The sequence below is a fragment of the Emys orbicularis genome, chromosome 4, assembly GCF_028017835.1.
Source record: "Emys orbicularis isolate rEmyOrb1 chromosome 4, rEmyOrb1.hap1, whole genome shotgun sequence".
Taxonomy (NCBI): Eukaryota; Metazoa; Chordata; order Testudines; family Emydidae; genus Emys; species Emys orbicularis.
In genome coordinates this window covers 126,061,363-126,077,331 of record NC_088686.1, presented here as the reverse complement: position 1 = coordinate 126,077,331, position 15,969 = coordinate 126,061,363, and the positions used below count along the sequence as shown (strand labels likewise).

At 46.9% G+C, this 15,969-nt stretch overlaps 1 long non-coding RNA gene across 1 annotated transcript; it reads right to left on the bottom strand.

The window, feature by feature from the left end:
- Positions 1-9,921: 9,921 nt before the first annotated feature.
- Positions 9,922-15,484, bottom strand: LOC135878367 (uncharacterized). The gene is made up of 3 exons (XR_010561391.1): positions 15,293-15,484; positions 10,679-10,857; positions 9,922-10,150 (listed from the first exon to the last, which is right to left on the bottom strand). It is a non-coding gene; the product is annotated as an uncharacterized LOC135878367 (long non-coding RNA).
- Positions 15,485-15,969: the final 485 nt, after the last annotated feature.

Here is a 15,969-nt window from a genome sequence, read left to right as displayed (position 1 = left end):
CGACTGGTATCCGTCATTGTAATATTCCTCAGTGAGTTCAATCAGAGGCACCTGGGCAGACATGTTTTGTCTCCTGGAGACTCAGTCCTGCCGGCAGTCCTATTGAACCGTCTTGAGGATGATGGCTAGCAATCGTAGTACAGTATCTTCTGCCAAGCACCGAGAAGATGCCGATGGCTATCAGTCTGCTGCCAGCTTAAGATGTAAAAAATAGATGGACCAGATTTGTTCTGTATTCATTTGCTTCCCCCGCCCTCCGTGAAATCAACGGCCTGCTAAAGCCAGGGATTTGAGTTCAATCTTTGGGGGGGCCATTCTGTGTGACAGTTGTTTGTGTTTCTCCCTGATGCACAGCCACCTTTGTTGATTTTAATTCCCTGTACCTGTAAGCCATGTCGTCACTCGCCCCTCCCTCCCTCCGTCAGACAATAGTTTTGCGCCTTTTTTCAGCCCAGACGCCATAGCACTGGAATCATGGAGCCTGCTCAGATCACCGCGGCAATTATGAGCACTATGAACACCACGCGCATTGTCCTGGAGTATATGCAGAGCCAGGACATGCCAAAGCAAAACCAGGCGAGGAGGCGATTGCAGCGTGGCGACGCGAGTGATGAGGAAATTGACATGGACATAGACCTCTCACAAAGTACAGGCCCCAGCAATGTGCAAATCATGGTGTTACTGGGGCAGGTTCATGCTGTGGAACGCCGATTCTGGGCCCGGGAAACAAGCACAGACTGGTGGGACCGCGTCGTGTTGCAGGTGTGGGACGATTCCCAGTGGCTGCGAAACTTTCGCATGCGTAAGGGCACTTTCATGGAACTTTGTGACTTGCTTTCCCCTGCCCTGAAGCGCCAGAATACCAGGATGAGAGCAGCCCTCACAGTTGAGAAGTGAGTGGCGATAGCCCTGTGGAAGCTTGCAACGCCAGACAGCTACCGGTCAGTCGGAAATCAATTTGGAGTGGGCAAATCTACTGTGGGGGCTGCTGTGATCCAAGTAGCCAACGCAATCAAAGACCTGCTGATATCAAGGGTAGTGACTCTGGGAAACGTGCAGGTCACAGTGGATGGCTTTGCTGCAATGGGATTCGCAAACTGTGGTGGGGCGATAGACGGAACCCATATCCCTATCTTGTCACCGGAGCACCAAGCCACCGAGTACATAAACCGCAAGGGGTACTTTTCAATGCTGCTGCAAGCCCTGGTGGATCACAAGGGACGTTTCACTAACATCAACGTGGGATGGCCGGGAAAGGTACATGATGCTCGCTTCTTCAGGAACTCTGGTCTGTTTCAAAAGCTGGAGGAAGGGACTTTCTTCCCGGACCAGAAAATAACCTTTGGGGATGTTGAAATGCCTATCGTTATCCTTGGGGACCCAGCCTACCCCTTAATGCCACGGCTCATGAAGCCGTACACAGGCAGCCTGGACAGTGATCAGTACCTGTTCAAATATAGGCTGAGCAAGTGCTGAATGGTGGTGGAATGTGCACTGGTGCAGTTTACTGACTCGGATAGACCTCAGCGAAGCCAATATTCCAATTGTTATTGCTGCTTGCTGTGCGTTCCACAATATCTGTGAGAGTAAGGGGGAGACATTTATGGCGGGGTGGGAGGTTGAGGCAAATCGCCTGGCCGCTGATTACGCGCAGCGGCACAGGGCACATCAGAGAAGCTTTGAAAACCAGTTTTGTGACTGGCCAGGCTACGGTGTGAAACTTCTGTTTGTTTCTCCTTGATGAACTCTCCGCCCCCTCCCCCGGTTCACTCTACTTCCCTGTAAACTAACTACCCGCCCCTCCCCCCCTTCGAGCACCGCTTGCAGAGGCAATAAAGTCATTGTTACTTCACATTCATGCATTCTTTATTAATTCATCACACAACTAGGGGGATAACTGCCAAGGTAGCCTAGGAGGGGTGGGGGAGGAGGGAAGGAAAAGGACACACTGCACTTTAAAACTTTAACACTTATTGAAGGCCAGCCTTCTGATGCTCGGGCAATCATCTGGGGTGGAGTGACTGGGTGGCCAGAGGCCCCCCCACCGTGTTCTTGGGCGTCTGGGTGAGGAGGCTATGGAACTTGGGGAGGAGGGCTGTTGGTTACACAGGGGCTGTAGCGGCAGTCTCTGCTCCTGCTGCCTTTCCTGCAGCTCAACCATACGCTGGAGCATTTCAGTTTGATGGTCCCGCAGCCAGAGCGTCGACTCTTGCCTTCTGTCAGCAAGCTGACACCACCTATCCTCTTCAGCCCGCCACTTGCTCTGTTCATCCCGCGATTCAGCCCGCCACCTCTCCTCTCATTCATATTGTGCTTTTTTGCACTCTGACACTGACTGCCTCCACGCATTCTGCTGTGCTCTGTCAGCATGGGAGGACATCTGGAGCTCCGAGAACATATCATCCCGAGTCCACCGTTTTCTCCTTCTAATCTTCACTAGCCTCTGCGAAGGAGAAACATTTGCAGCTGGTGGAGGAGAAGGGAGAGGTGGTTAAAAAAGACACATTTTAGAGAACAATGGGTACACTCTTTCACGTTAAATTTTGCTGTTCACATTACACAGCACATGTGCTTTCGTTACAAGGTCGCATTTTTCCTCTTATATTGAGGGCCTGTCGATTTGGTGGGAGAGATCACTCACGCAGTGCCAGGCAACAGAATTCGGCTTGCAAGCAGCCATGGTAAGCCACAGTCTTTTGGCTTTTTTAACCTTCATAACATGTGGGAATGGTTTCAAACAGCAGTGCCCTCATTTCCCATACCAAGGACCTGTTGGGTTGGCCATTTAAAATGGGTTTGCAATGTAAAAGGAGGGGCTGTGGTTTCCGGGTTAACATGCAGCACAAACCCAACAACCCCCCCCCCAATTCTCTGGGATGATCACTTCACCCCTCCCCCCCACCGCGTGGCTAACAGCGGGGAACATTTCTGTTCAGCAGAGCAGGAACGGGCACCTCTGAATGTCCCCTTAATAAAATCACCCCATTTCAACCAGGTGACCGTGAATGATATCACTCTCCTGAGGATAACAAAGAGAGATAAGGAATGGATGTTGTCTGCATGCCAGGAAACACCGGGACCATACGCTGCCATGCTTTGTTATGCAATGATTCCAGACTACGTGCTACTGGCCTGGCGTGGTAAAGTGTCCTACCATGGCGGACGGATAAGGCAGCCCTCCCCAGAAACCTTTTGCAAAGGCTTTGGGAGTACATGAAGGAGAGCTTTTTGGAGATGTCCCTGGAGGATTTCCGCTCCATCCCCATACACGTTAACAGACTTTTCCAGTAGCTGTACTGGCCGCGATTGCCAGGGCAAATTAATCATTAATCATTAAACACGCTTGCGTTTAAACCATGTGTAATATTTACAAAGGTACACTTACCAGAGGTCCCTTGTGTGCCCTCAGGGTCTGGGAGCACGCCTTGGGTGAGTTCGGGGGTTACTGGTTCCAGGTCCAGGGTGATAAACATATCCTGGCTGTTGGGGAAACCGGTTTCTCCGCTTCCTTGCTGTGAGCTATCTTCATTCTCTTCATCATCATCATCTTCCGCATACCCCGAACCCGCTTCCCTGTTGCGTGATTCTCCAATGATGGAATCAAAGCACACGGTTGTGGTAGTGGTGGCTGCACTCCCTAGCATGGCATGCAGCTCCGCATAGAAGCGGCATGTTTGTGGCTCTGCCCCAGACCTTCCATTTGCCTCTCTGGCTTTGCGGTAGGCTTGCCTTAGCTCCTTAATTTTCACGCGGCACTGCTGTGCGTCCCTGTTATGGCCTCTGTCCTTCATGGCCTTTGAGACTTTTTCTTATATTTTGCCATTTCGTTTACTGCTTCGGAGTTCGTCCAGCACTGATTCATCTCCCCATATGGCGAGCAGATCCCGTACCTCCCGTTCTGTCCATGCTGGCGCTTTTTTGCGATCCTGGGACTCCATCATGGTTACCTGTGCTGATGAGCTCTGCGTGGTCACCTGTGCTCTCCACGCTGAGCAAACAGGAAATGAAATTGAAAAGTTCGTGGGGCTTTTCCTGTCTACCTGGTCAGTGCATCTGAGTTGAGAGCGCTGTCCAGAGCGGTCACAATGAAGCACTGTGAGATAGCTCCCGGAGGCCAATAACGTCGAATTCTGTCCACACTACCCCAAATCCGACCCGCAAAGGCCGATTTTAGCACTAATCCCCTCGTCGGAGGTGGAGTAAAGAAACCGGTTTAAAGGGCCCTTTAAGTTGAAAAAAAGGGCTTCGTCGTTTGGACGTGTCCAGGCTTAATTTGATTTAATGCTGCTAAAGTCGACCTAAACTCGTAGTGTAGACCAGGCCTAAGTTAGTTAAGTAAACTCTTAAGTTAGCTTCGATAGTTCTTAGCTCTAGCTTCTTCTAAGCTTTGCACCTCTCACTCAAGAATTAAGGAACCTGAACCTCCAGAGGCAAGGCTGGTCCTGTGTCTCTCACCACCAGGTTATCAAGAAAGGGTCTGAGTATATTAATCAAAGCTTTGTAGCATATAATACCATAATACCATATGTATCTTTTAAATAACAGTAATACAATTGTAACTTTGTAACTCTGATTATTTTATCATTTAATTACTATGTCATTTATCTCAATGAAAAGTCTTTAAGACTATATCTGTCTCAGTGTGAGCTTCCTGTCATGCCTCTGAAGGTCCTTTGTAAATTCTGTGAAGCCTGATTCGGGACAAGAACCTTATTATCTTCTGATCAAACAGATTGGCGAGCCTAAAACCCATACTATCCAAATTAATATTATTAATCTCCTAATCAGGCAAGAGACTTGTGAGGCAGCCAGGAGACTCGAGGAGTGTGTGACAGGGATTTTCAGGGATTCCAGGCATGTTTAGATCCCTGAGAATCTCACCTGAGGCTTTAGTAAAGAGTTAGAGTTAGAGAGCAAGATTGTGTGTCTTACTCACTCACTCTTAAGAAGACAGGAACCTGATTTCTTGTGACTTCTTGGCAGTGTTCCCACTATTTCCTGTTATGTACTGTGGTTTGACTTAGAGTTTTAGCTTACAGGTTTTAAATTTAATCTTACAAGATAAAGATTAATAGTGTTATTATTTAAAGTGATCCGCGGGTTTAAGGGGCTTTGTTAAAGGTTGAAGTTATAACGAATGGTACCGATGAGATATTAGCAGTAGCATCAGGCCCGATGACCCACACTAGTGGTGGCGGGGGACTTGATAGATCTATGTATTAATTGCCACCAAGAGGGCGCAGTAACTCAGAACTTGTACGGTTTGAGCTAACTTATTTCAGTCCCCTCAACTCTCCCAGGCTGCACCTCTGATCCACCTGCCTCAGTTTCCCCCAGCTGTTTGGCAGGTCCCGACAGAGGAAAGAGACCTCTCGAACAGCTCACTCCATCCTAACCCCTGCCTGGCTCTTGCTGCAGACCTACTTTATCCCCCAGATACAGGAAGCAGGAGAGGAAGCATGTTGCTGGCAGAAGTGAGTGGATGCCAGCTTAAAATTGCTGGACGGCTATAAATCAGACCATGGTCGGCTTTTGGAAAGAATCAAAAAGTTGGAAAAGATAGAAGATGTGTTAGAGGAAGACAAAGAATCGGTTCCCATCCCTATTGGCATGGTGGAACCAATGGAAATAGAGAAACCTGCAGGGCCAATTACTAGAAGTAGGGCAAAAAAGTTAGTTCAGACTAAGGTTATGTCTACACTACGAAATTAGGTCGATTTAATAGAAGTCGATTTTTAGAAATCGATTTGATACAGTCGATTGTGTGTGTCCCCACTAAGCGCATTAAGTCGGCGGTGTGCGTCCACAGTACCGAGGCTAGCGTCGACTTTTGGAGCGTTGCACTGTGGTAGCTATCTCACAGTTCCTGCAGTCTCCACCGCCCATTGAAATTCTGGGTTGAGCTCCCAATGCCTGATGGGGAAAAACATTGTCACGGGTACATGTCGTCAGGCCCCCGTCCTTCCCTCCCTCCGTGAAAGCAATGGCAAAAAATCGTTTCTCGCCTTTTTTCCTGGGTTACCAGTGCAGATGACATACCACAGCAAGCATGGAGCCCGCTCAGCTCACTGTCACCGTATGTCTCCTGGGTGCTGCTGGCAGACGCGGTACTGCAGTGCTACACAGCAGCATCCTCTTGCCTTGCCTTGCCGACGGCAGACTATGCAATATGACTGCTAGCCGTCGTCGTCGTCCCGAGGGTGCTGCTGGCTGACCTCGGTTAGGTTGGTTGGGGCATCTGGGCAGACATGGGTGCTCCTGGCCGGCCTCGGTGAGGTCAGTCGGGGGTGCCTGGACAAAAATGGGAATGACTCCAGGTCATTCTCTTCTTTAAGTTTCGTCTAATGGAGATTCAGTCCTGCCTGGAATATCATGCCAGCTGGAGGCTTCTGCCTCAGGCTGCTCTCCCAGCCAGCAGCACCGTGCAGTCGCACCTACCCCAGCCTACCCCTTGCTCCCATGGCTCATGAAATCTGGACAGTAGTAAGGAGCAGTTCAACTATAGGCTGAGCAAGTGCATAATGGTGGTAGAATGTGCCTTTGGACATTTAAAAGCTCGCTGGTGCAGTTTACTGACTCGGTTAGACCTCAGCGAAACCAATATTCCCATAGTTATTACTGCTTCCTATGTGCTCCACAATATCTGTGAGCATGGGCGGCGAGTTATATTCTTTTGTAGTGCTCGGGCTCCAGGAATATTCAGGGCCGGGGGCCCTGCTCCACCAATATTTGGAGCTGGGTCTCTCCCTCGGCCCTGCCTGGAGTGGGCCCAGGACCCCACCTGCCACCCCCCCGCACATCCCCCCTTCTACACTGTGTGCTTCCCGCAGCGAATCCGCACAGGCGGGGCTCCTGGTGTTGGGATTTTGTGGTTCCCAATGAGTCAGATGCTGGGCAGAATCAAGGGACTTCAATGCGATCCGATTCAATTGAATTCGATGCGATTTGATTCAATTCAACAAGGCTTTATTCAATGTGCACAAAGGGAGAGCCCCTCGTACAAAAATCAGGCAGAGTCCCTCCAGCAAGGAGCCCCTCCCATTGTTATTCTATAGCACATGGCACTTACATAACAAGTTACATAACACAAACCTCTAACCAATCAGATTTAACCTTTCCATATATGGATTTGTTCATCACATGCTTATACTTCTCCACTCCACATGTTGAGCTCACCCCCCTCCCCTTGGCCTTCTCTAGAATGTTCCTAGGGTGGTGAGCCACAGCATGCTTCCCTATGCATAAGCACTCTGCAAACCACATTTTATCCAAAATGAACACAAGCATACCCTTCAGCTCCCCCATTTGGTTTTGGGGCTAAGAACAATTCTTAGACCCCACTAACACCACTTCCTTGTATTTATTAGGAGCAATAATTAACTTTATCAACACTTAATTACAATTTTAGTAACAAAATTAAAAAATTTGCATAATGATATCTACAATAAAAATAATAATAAAAAGTCCCCATACCCATTGCGAGAACACAACCCAAATCCATCCCCATGGAATCTTTGTTTCCACAATAGCAAACCCTTCTATCCACTGAATCACTGTAATTGCCCTACCACTTCTTTCAATATTTTTTAAAACACTTAACACAATAGGAAGAATAAGATGATTAAGCAAGGCTTGCCTGCCAGAGTTAATCACCCAAATCCACACCAGTCAGTGGAGTCCTTCCTCACTGCTATATCATCCATTAAATCAAACATTACATGTACCATTAAGTCAGGTCTCAACATTTGAGATAAGGCTTGTCCTGACTTCAGGTTTCCCATACACAAAACCCATCCTCCCAGGATGGAACATTGGTCCCACGGGAAAGCTATATAGTTATCTCCGGCCCTTATTCTACACAGGTATCTGTGACATGAGAATCGGAGTGGGTGGACAGGCTGAGCCTCCAATTCAGGAGCCCAACCCACAGGAATTAACACCCCTCCAAGGATGGAATGACCATCCCAACATGCCCCTCTTATCAATAGGGACCACTCCCCTGCCACCATCCAAGGTGAAGACATTCAGTCTTTGAGAACTGCAGCTCTCACCCAACATGGCACCTGTGACATGAGCGAGTCTCCTATCAGGGCTGCAACTTTCATGTTGAACACCAGGATGATACCATGCCAGGATGATAACACAATTTTTTCACACGCCTAGACCAATGCTTGCTTATACATTTTAGTAGTTTTTAATAGATGGCTGAGTACAACAGTGAGGACCTAACCAACTGTGTTGCTGAGTTAAGGTAATATCTAACTTGATTAGACATGAGCCCCACTCTTACCACAATAAACTGTCATCCCTGCTACTAACAAATTTTCAACCCAGTCCTTATTATTAGATTTGATAGCTTGAGTAATGGCATTTACAACTGATCCAGTGGCTCCTCCCCAGGTGATTACATTAATACAACACTGAAAGCCACTGCAACATTAAGGTGAGACCTTTAAAAAAACTCTTAAGTCTCAGAAACCACTCAAAACAATTAGTAGACCACAAAAATTCCTACATCAATTTTAAACTAGGAATATCAAATGAAAATTTTTAACAATATTAAGAATGGCTTTCCAGGAGTCCATAGAGTAAACAGGGATTATTGTGCCCCATGTTGAGTCTCACCCTTGTATACTTTTACTCGTGACAGGTGCACCCAAACTGGAATTGCAGCGACCCGGGCTGCTGAAGGCATTACCAAGAGAACCATGTGGGCCCAGTCCAGGCTGGTTCAAAGATTCGTTTTCTATAGGCTTTCACCACCACCTGATCACCGGCCTGCACCTCACACATGTCCTCTTTGCCGGCCTTTGGGTCTGGTTCAGTTCGGGGGTCCTGTGAGACGCACAGAGATAAGAATTTGCAATATTCAGCAAGCTGGTCACCCATGACATACAATTCCCCCCCTCCAATGCACAGATTTCCTGGCGTCAGGGCCGGCTCTAGGATTTTTGCCGCCCAAAGCAAAAACAATTTTGGCCGCCCCCCCCGACTTTAATTACCCCACCCCCGGCCCCGCCTCAACTCCGCCCCTTCCCCAAATCCCCAGCCCTGCCTCCTCCCCCCAGGCTCTAAAGCCTAGGAGGGAGGGGGAGAAGCGGCGTCCGCGCCGCGGCCACTTGGAGTCTCCCCCTCCCTCCCAGGTTTGAGAGCCTGGGAGGGAGGGGGAGACTCCGAGTGGCCGCGGCGCGGGCGCCGCTGCTCCTCCTCCCTCCCAGGCTCCCAAGCCTGGGAGGGAGGGGGAGCAGCGGCACGCTAAACGGCCGCTCGGGATCTCCCCCTCCCTCCCAGGTTTGAGAGCCTGGGAGGGAGGGCGAGTAGCGGCGCGCGAATCAGCTGTTTCGTGCGCCGTGGCAGCAGCAGCGGAGGTGAGCTAGGGCGGCCGGGGCACATTTTTAGGTGCGGCATTCTGGCGCCGGCCATGCCGCCCCTAAAAATGTGCCGCCCCAAGCACCAGCTTGTTTTGCTGGTGCCTAGAGCCGGCCCTGCCTGGCGTCCTCATTGCCTGCCCTGTCAGCATTTCAAATAAGGGAGATAAGGGATGTGGATTAGTAGGACTGGCTCTCATAGACATGAGAACCACTCGTAGGTTGGTGACCCAGTCTTTCCCTATAAAATTGGTACCTTGGTCACTATCAATGAAGCATGGAAGTCCCCATCGGGGAATTATTTCAGTCATCAGTATTTCAGCTATATCAGATGCAGTGGCCTTGGCCACTGGGAAAGCTTCTACCCACTTAGTAAAGTGATCCATGATCACCAGAACATATTCTTTCCCTCTGCACCTTGGTAGGGGCCCAATCAAATCTATTTGTAACTGCGTGAAGGGCTGTGTTGGTCTTGGCTGATGTCACATTCTCATTTTCACTGTGGGAGCAGAATTATATTGAGCACACGTTACACACCTCCTCACATAATCATGCACATTTACATTAAGCTTAGGATGCCACCAGGTGTCCAACATCCGGTGGATCACCCTCCATGCTCCATCATGTCCCAACATGTGATACACTTGTATCATAGTTCCCATCAACACATTTGGTAACACTAATGTGTTCCCTGGACCTCTCCAAGTGTTATCATCACACAGTTCGCCTCCATTATCCATCCATAACCACTTCTCTGCCCTTGGTGCAGCTTGTTGAATGTCCTGTAATTCAAAAAAGTTTGGGGTTTTTATGAGAGGCTGTGTTGCAGCAATCAGTTGCGTCTCTTTACCTTCCACTGCTGCTTGTTTAGCTAGCTCATCTGCCCTTCGGTTCCCCTTGCTATGAGGGTCTGTCCCTTTTGTGTAGGCCCTCACTTTTATCACTGCTACTTCGGTAGATTTCTGCATGGCTGCATGAAGTTTCTCCACTATCCCCCGATTTTGTATTGGGGATCCTGTACTCGTCAGGAATCCCCGATTTACCCACAAGTTAATATAATTATGTACAACCCCAAACGCATATCTAGAATCAGTATATATGTTTACAGTATGACCTTCCACAGCTTCACATGCTGCAACTAACGCCTGTAGTTCTGCTACTTGTGCCAATGCCCCAGGTAAACTGCCATGCACCACCAGCTGCCCATCTTGAGTACAAACGGCCCATCCTATGTGTCGCTTGCCGTCCACATAGAAGGAAGAACCAACCACGTATAGGCAAGGGGCACCAGGTATTTCAGTTTCTTTTACCAATGGAAGGTCCATGGGCTCTTCCTTAAGGCAACAATGATGCAGGTGTCCCTCATCTGGGGTAGGCATGAGGGTGGCAGGGTCTAGTGATGACGCTCGTTGCAGATGTACCGAAGGCATTAGCAAGCTCGCTTCCCATCGAGTCCATCTTGCCACATTGACTGCCACAGATTTCTTTCCTGATAAAATAGCAAGGACAGCATGAGGCACGACAATATTTACATCCTGCGCACCAATAACACTGGTCTACAATTTTTGAGAAGTCGTCTGCTTCAGAGATAAAATGTGCTATTTATTATGTATTTTGATGTGCTGAATTCAAATATGACAATTAAAACAACTGATTGGCTACTGTTTCTAAGATATTTAAGTTTTTACATTTCATGTCTATGTATATTGTGTAGATAGTAGAGTTTTAATCATAAATTGTAAACCTAGGTCTTTTCATGTGTTTATGGTTGCTTTACATGATAATATTTCACCTGTCCTGTTTAAGTAACACTTTAAAAATCAGCAAAAGGGTTATATAAATAAAATTGATTATGAAACAAAAAGCAAAAAACTATTATGTACATAGTTTAGTCCTATTCAGTGTCTACTCGGCGCTTCTTGGCTTGTCTCTTGTATTCATTAAATGGAGCATCTCCTGTCACTGTCCAGCAATAGTCTGCAAGCATTGATGGGCTCCATTTGCCCTGATAGCGTTTCTCCATTGTTGCAATGTCCTGGTGAAATCGCTCGCCGTGCTCGTCGCTCACTGCTCCGCAGTTCGGTGGAAAAAAAATCTAGATGAGAGTGCAAAAAATGTATCTTTAGTGACATGTTGCAACTAAGGCTTTTGTATGCCTCGAGGAGGTTTTCCACCAACAACCTGTAGTTGTCTGCCTTTTTGTTTCCGAGAAAATTTATTGCCACTAACTGGAAGGCTTTCCATGCCGTCTTTTCCTTGCCACGCAGTGCATGGTCAAATGCATCATCTCGAAGAAGTTCACGAATCTGAGGACCAACAAAGACACCTTCCTTTATCTTAGCTTCACGTAACCTTGGAAATTTTCCACGGAGGTACTTGAAAGCTGCTTGTGTTTTGTCAATGGCCTTGACAAAGTTCTTCATCAGACCCAGCTTGATGTGTAAGGGTGGTAACAAAATCTTCCTTGATTCAACAAGTGGTGGATGCTGAACACTTTTCCTCCTAGGCTCCAATGACTGTCGGAGTGGCCAATCTTTCTTGATGTAGTGGGAATCTCTTGCACGACTATCCCATTCGCAGAGAAAACAGCAGTACTTTGTGTATCCAGTCTGCAGACCAAGCAAGAGAGCAACAACCTTCAAATCGCCACAAAGCTGCCACTGATGTTGGTCATAGTTTATGCACCTCAAAAGTTGTTTCATGTTGTCATAGGTTTCCTTCATATGGACTGCATGACCAACTGGAATTGATGGCAAAACATTGCCATTATGCAGTAAAACAGCTTTAAGACTCGTCTTCGATGAATCAATGAACAGTCTCCACTCATCTGGATCGTGAACGATGTTGAGGGCTGCCATCACACCATCGATGGTGTTGCAGGCTAAAAGATCACCTTCCATGAAGAAGAATGGGACAAGATCCTTTTGACGGTCACGGAATATGGAAACCCTAACTTCACCTGCCAGGAGATTCCACTGCTGTAGTCTGGAGCCCAACAGCTCTGCCTTACTCTTGGGTAGTTCCAAATCCCTGACAAGGTCATTCAGTTCACCTTGTGTTATGAGGTGTGGTTCAGAGGAGGAGGATGGGAGAAAATGTGGGTCCTGTGACATTGATGGTTCAGGACCAGAAGTTTCATCCTCTTCCTCTTCCTCGTCTGACTCAAGTGAGAATGATTCTGGTGCATCAGGAACCGTCAGTCCTTCTCCGTGGGGTACTGGGCGTATAGCGGATAGAATGTTTGGATAATGCACAGTCCACTTTTTCTTCTTTGACACACCTTTCCCAACTGGAGGCACCATGCAGAAGTAACAATTGCTGGTATGATCTGTTGGCTCTCTCCAAATCATTGGCACTGCAAAAGGCATAGGTTTCCTTTTCCTGTTCAACCACTGGTGAAGATTTGTTGCACAAGTGTTGCAGCATATCTCCAATTTTGCAGCCAAAATAAAGGTGATAGGCTTTCTTACCCATAGTGGTTATACTGCACTTTTGTGATGCAAAAGTCACTTCACCACAAACATAGCAGAAGTTATCTGCACTGTTCACACAAGTACGAGGCATCTCTGCTCACTTTGGCTAAACAGAAATGTGTCCCTTTGCAAAATCAAACACTGACAAATAAGAGAGCACGACACTGTATGATTTCTAGAGCTGATATAGGGCAATTTGTTCAGCAGAGTGATGTAAGCTTCGTTATGATTGCATCATCCATGACTTCTAGGAATAACATGATGCAATTCATATCATGGATGACGCAATACCAGCTTCAGATTGCATCATTCATTGTTTTGCCTAAAAAGCAAGTACTGTCCAAACCCAGTCATAGATTTATTCATAGATCCAGTCAAAGATGTATTTTAGTCATTTCTGGTTTAAATTGAGATCCCTTCCCTTTATAACTCACTTATCCTCCGCCATTCCCAAGTCAAGGGTCGTATATACTGACCCAATAGCGTATCTTGAAAACTAGAGCCAATCAACAATTTTAAGCATCATTTTCATTCTCAGTGACCCAGAATTAGTAAAGTTTGACTACATTTATTTCAGAAGCATTTTGGCTGTAGAGCAGTGAAGTGGTGAGGCCTGACTTAGGGCCATAGAAGCTCCTTCCACCGCCTGGAGGCATGGTGGCATTGCTTGAGCGACAGCATCTAGTTTAGAAGAGTAGTATGCTACTGGGTGCTGTTTGTCCCCATGTTTTTGTGTTAACACTGCTGCCATATGTCCCTTACTGACATGCGTGTACAATGTAAAAGGCATTAATGGATTAGGAAGTCCCAACCCTGGGGCAGTACTTAGGCTCTGTTTCAATGTGGTAAATGCCTGTTCACATTCAAGTGTCCATTCAATTGCATCATGTGGTCCACCAGCACCCTTCAGTAGATTATTAAGGGGCTGGACAATTCTTGAATAATTTGGGATTTGAGTTTGGCAGAAATTAAATAGCTCCAAAACTTTCCTAACTCCCCTGACCGTAATTGGTCGTGGGCATGCATTAATAGCCTCAATGCAGGTAACAATTAAGCACTTGTACCCCTTGGATATTAGATACCCCAGATATGATACTTCCTCCTTTGCAATCTGAGCCTTTCTAGCATTACATTTTACCCCACTGTCTGCCAAGTGCTGCAGGATCACTTTTAAGTCTTTCATGTGCGTTTGGCAATCTGGTGAGGAGATAAGAAGATCATCAACATACTGTACAACACAAGAAGCCATGTCTGGCAGCTTTGCCAGCACATCAGCTAACGCTCTATGAAACAAAGTAGGTGAGTTATAAAAACCCTGGCTTAGGCAAGTAAAGGTATATTGCTTCCCTTTAACAGTAAATGCAAACCAAAATTGACTGTCAGGGTGCACAGGAACAGACCAAAAGCCATTGCTAATGTCCAAGGCTGAAAACACTATGTGATTATCAAAAGCATGTAAGCCTCCCACTGCCATCCACTCCTGTACCTGTTCCCAGAAGGGTAGGTTTGGGTTATTAAGCTGCAAAGATGGCAATTCTTTTAACATGCTCCACAAGTCAGATGGACTCATAGGAGTGTGCTCTAGGCGACTAACAGTAGCAGGGTCCCCTTCCCCTTGATTAGGATTAGGGACAGTGTGCACTCTCACTGGAGCCACGAAACTAGACTGATATCCCCATGTTCCACATGTAGGGTCCAAAGGTGCAGAGGGACAAGATCTTTTCCCCTGCAAGTCTGCTTCTTTATACTTTTTTGCTTCTGCTTGCAGTTTTTCTACCTTTGCTTCTAACTCTCCCATGCTTCCTTTTTGCATATCACACTTGCTAACCAGCTGTTCATAATCAACAATTAAACACATACCAGTCATTTTCTCCTTCTTTATTCCAGTCATACAGCCAAAATATCTCCACAAGAAAACTAATAAATTTACTGCTACAATAGTTATAAAAGCACTAATTATACACTCTTCATATTGTGGATCACTATATCCCTTCATCTTTCCCCCTTTTTTTCCTTTAACCTAAATATCCTCCAATCTTCAAATTTTTAAATACAATTCTGTTTATAGACTAACAACAATTTATTCAAATCAAACACCCCAGACTGAAATGCCCAATCAGCAGATTAATCCTTTTTCCAATTTATTTGATCTGCACAATTAAAATGTCCAATTAGGAGATCTGGGCCAGCCAACACATTAGCTAGAGGTACTTATGGCTATACCTGCCCCTACACTAACTGTTGGTCCTTACAACCTCTTTGATTTCCCACTTCAACAACACTTAATCAGAGGAACTTACAGCTTAGCCAGCCCCCACACTAAGTACAATGTCTTAAGACTGCAACAAACCTCCTGAATTCCCCAACACCAAGGCTTGCTTACTACAAAAGGTATGAGAGTCACCAGTCAGGTCAGAGACACACAACCAAATAAAAAATGAACAAACTCACCCTCTAATTTGATTGTAGGTCGTGATCCTGAAGGATATTTCTCACCCTGCTCGCTGCGCCAAGAAACTGTTGGGATTTTGTGGTTCCCACTTAGTCAGATGCTGGGCAGAATCAAGGGACTTCGATGCGATGCGATGCGATTCAATTCAACAAGGCTTTATTCAATGTGCACAAAGGGAGAGCCCCGGTACAAAAATCAGGCAGAGTCCCTCCAGCAAGGAGCCCCTCCCATTGTTATTCTATAGCACATGGCACTTACATAACAAGTTACATAACAAGTTACATAACACAAACCTCTAACCAATCAGATTTAACCTTTCCATATATGGATTTGTTCATCACATGCTTATACTTCTCCACTCCACATGTTGAGCTCACCCCCCTCCCCTTGGCCTTCTCTAGAATGTTCCTAGGGTGGTGAGCCACAGCATGCTTCCCTATGCATAAGCACCCTGCAAACCACATTTTATCCAAAATGAACACAAGCATACCCTTCACTGGGGAAGCCAGAGGGTCCTGCACCCCAACTCCGCAGTCAGACGTGACTCTCAGCCAGCCGGTAAAACAGAAGGTTTATTAGACGACAGGAACACAGTCTAAAACAGAGCTTGTGGGTGCAGAAAACAGGACCCCTCAGTCAGGTCCATCTTGGGGGATGAGGAGCCCAGACCGAAGTT